Here is a 4,095-nt window from a genome sequence, read left to right as displayed (position 1 = left end):
AATGCCCCGACTGCTTTAAAATTGATTTTAGGCTGATTTTTTGGGCCTTTTGTCTTTTCTCCATTTTTAATATTTCTTGTTATGTACCTGACAAATTGAGCTTGAATTTGAGTTTAATTGGGCTTGATGTAATAAAATCTCCATGACTAATAATTCTTGGAAAGGAGCATAAAAGTATCAATATAAAATAATAAATATTAAATATATAATATTTTAATACTTTTTATGTCATATTTAATGCACTGATCACACTCCAACTTGAACTTTGCTCGTCCTCGATGAAAAAAAGATTTAGAGTTAAGTACCGTTTAAGTTAAAGTTTCGAATTTTATCAGATAATTTTCAAAAGAACCATTGATGTTCATAGAGCGTGAGTGAGGTATGTCATTGGGGTATTAGTACTAATCAATATGAAAGTTAAGCCAAGAATATTAATTTTTTTTTAAATTTTTTCTAAATTACCAATATCTTTATCTCTAAATCATCTAATTTTTATATAGACAAGTATATTGTAACTTCCATCCTTCATTTATTATAAAAATATCTTCATATTGCTCACTTTTTGATGTGAACCATAATGCTTACTTAGACGAAGGGATCCGATTACTCCAATAGGAGATCAATGTTTAGACTTTGCTCTTCTTTTTTTTCTTTAACATTATACTGCTATTGAGTATTTTAACCATTAGCTTTCTGTTGACCATGTAGCGAATTTTAAGCAATGACTCTTGACCAGATAGCTTTAGGGTTTAGATATAAAATATACCTCGGACGAACTTATTCAAATCAAACAGACTACGAGTTAAGACTAGGTTTACAATAGAGCTTCTTTGTCTTTATACCTTTTGATGCTAAACTCAAAGCTTGTTTAGGCAAAGAGGCCCGGTTAGCAGCATAAATTTTTGAAATTTTTTTTTTTAATGAAAAAATGTATAGTTACCTGCATGAGTCCATAGAAAGTAAACTCTTCTTTGATGTTGGTAAAAAAAATTAAAATACTCAAGAAAAATATTTATATTCTAGACTTAACTATTTATTGATTTTTTTAATACTTGATTCTCGATATCTCATAACTCTTTGAGCTGTGTATCAATTTATTTTTTAAAAAAATATTTGGTTCAACTTAATTCTTAAGCATAATCGAATACCTAAATGCTAAATACTAACTTATTCGAAGACTTATTTTTTTTTTATTATCCCTCTCTAACTTAATCGATATTGTCCTCAATGGAGTAGGAAAAATAAAGTATGATAGATAAATAGAAAGAAAAGAAGAGATATCATATGATTCAGATGTGTACTTGATTCAATCTGACCTTCATGATTCTACTCGAAGTCTTTTCAAATTGATTCTCCTCCTAACTTATCCTAAATTTTTAAAAAAATTAAGCTAAAAATAAAAAAGATTCAAATATAAAATTGGATTACCTCTCAATAAGTGCTAAGTCTACCGTCTTCAGCCAGATACGATGAAAAAGTCTACTTAAAATAAGGAGGCTTATCATCATAGTAGTAAAACATCCGTAAAATATTCTACGACGATTAGCCTAACCATAAAGTGTACTAGGCAAGCATGCAATACAAGGTCTAAAAATATGATTATAGTCTTCATGATGACCAAGAATGGATTGTGTTTATTGGGTTAAGATTGGGATGGTAGTTTTAAGAATTTCTTCAACTATGTCCTGTTTTACCGCAATCCCTTTCTCGGATATAATGTGTCTCAGCATCATCTCTTTCCAATCTATAGCATGGTATTTTTTTCAAATTAATATTAAATTTATCTCTATACATCATTTTAGTATTGTAAAAAGATTTTGGAGATAATCCTCAAAGTAGTGCCAACTACAGAGATATCAGTTATAAAAATCTCATATTATTATCCATCATTTTAGAGATATCTCATCCGATAGCTTTTTTATGCACTTTTAGAATACCTACGAGTTGGGCTTCTTGATTAGGGATCACTAGAAAGGTGTCAGTGGATGCGTCAGGAAGTGGCTTCAGTTCTAGCATAATTGGTGATTCTAACAAGAGAGCTATTGGGGCTAGGTGATGGCTCATGATTCTCGATCCAAGTGAGGTGGATTCGAAGTAGGCATTTCTACTAGTCATTTATTTTTGTGATATGTCCATTTACATTAAATCATCCCTCCCAAATTATCGGATTGTAGCTTTTTTATTGTGTTATTCATTTGTGGTCCTTGAAAAGTCTCTATTAATTCTATCATTTCATCAATTTATCCTCCCTTCCTATTAAAGAAATGGATGATTCTAAGGCACTTGAGAATGGGTCCATAGTTTGGTAGATATTGGTGGGTTGTTATTGGGATTCACTATCGATTGGCTTGACAATTGACCTAGTTCTCTCTTATGGTGGACTCAGCTAACTGTCCTATTTGTACTTCTAACCTGATGATAGATTGCTGTTGGATCATAATCAGTTGTTGGAGTTGATTAAATCTATCATCGACTAGGTTGGTCTATTGAGGAGGTAGGTATGATGGCTGATAGTAATATGATGGTTGGATAGGCTGATTAGACTGACCTCTATATAGGCATAGTTTGATATTGAGGCCTATTTTAAAAAATTTTTATACCAAAAAAATTTGGGTTTGAGCCTGTTGGGATCTCCAAAAAAAATTAGGATGGTTCCTCCAACCTAGATTATATGTATTTGAGAATGGATCATTAATAGGCTTGGAGTAATCTTGGATAGCTTGAACTTATTCTTGGATGAAAGGTAAAAACTATGCAGCCATAGGATATTTACTCATATAGTGGACTGGGCTAGCATAGATAGAATAAATCTCTTGATAATTAGAAGGTATTGTATATTGTATAGAAAATTGTTGACCTAGGATTAGAAATTGATCTAACTTTTGGGCAAGCAGATCGACTTTATCTAATTTTTGAGCTATTAGATTCAAGTCGGTCTTAAAACTAGGATCTGACTATTTGGTTCCATAGAAGATGAAAACATCTGGATTGTGGTTGACTTGATCTCATATTGACTTGCAGGAATATCAGGTAAGTGGATACAAGTCGATGGATTATAGGTGAAAGAAATAAAATATACTTTCATCTGTCTAGATGGTTCTTCAAGATTTTTAACTATTTGATTGTCAAGTCTAATGTGGATCAGTCATTCAATTTTTAGAATTAGGTTCAACTAGATCAGAAAAAAGAGATCTCCTATCGTGCATGTACCAGTACAAATCTTAATATGTGTGGTTCGGATTGTTTTTTTTTTTAAGAAGAGAGAGAGAGGAAGAAAAAGAAAAGAGAAAGAAAAAAAAAATTCTAAAGAAGAGAATCCTAAGAGAGTTCTAGACCTAGAGACGATAGATGAGAAGAATTAGTTTGTTATTAGATGTTAATTACAATCAAGTTAGTACAAGTAGACTCTCTATCCTAAGGTTATCCTAAATCTAGACAGCTCCTAACTTTCCAAGTACACTGTCAAGCACTCCAAATGTAAGCTAACCAACCAACTGGTTAGATAAGTGTAAGTTGGTAGACTCCTCTCGTTGCTTTTCTTAGACACCAACAACGTTGGTCAGATCAGCGAATGAACCAATTAAATAACCATCTTTCTTCGGGATATAGTTTCTGAACCACTTTTTTAGACACCACACTGATCAACTAGGCTCGATCCGGTTCAACTTTCAGAGTCACGTATTCTATTGAGCTCAAGTTTCTTAGGGGGTTGATGTCTAGTTAGTTTTAATTAGGCTTAGATCAATGAGGGATGCTGGTTGGTTATTTTGGCTAAGAAAGGGTGATGAAATCTTCGTAGAAAATTTGAACAATTGTCATTTAGATAGATCATGATGTCAAAATAGAAATTAAAAATATAAAAAAAAACTTGGTACTAAGATCTACTATCCAGATCTTAGCTTCTACTTGTAATAAAAATAAAGAGTAAAATTTTAAAGTGTATAAAATAACTTGAATACTAAGATTTACTATCTAGATCTTAGCATCTACTTGAACAAAATAAATAACAAAAATTTAAAGAGCATAAAAATAAATTTTACATTAGTCAAAAATAAAATTCAATTGCAAAGAATTTAAAAGAATAGGTAAATAAAA

The sequence above is a fragment of the Elaeis guineensis genome, chromosome 10 (genome assembly GCF_000442705.2).
Source record: "Elaeis guineensis isolate ETL-2024a chromosome 10, EG11, whole genome shotgun sequence".
NCBI classification, from domain to species: Eukaryota; Viridiplantae; Streptophyta; class Magnoliopsida; order Arecales; family Arecaceae; genus Elaeis; species Elaeis guineensis.
The sequence above is the reverse complement of the archived record's forward strand: the minus strand, read 5'-3'. Positions refer to the sequence as shown.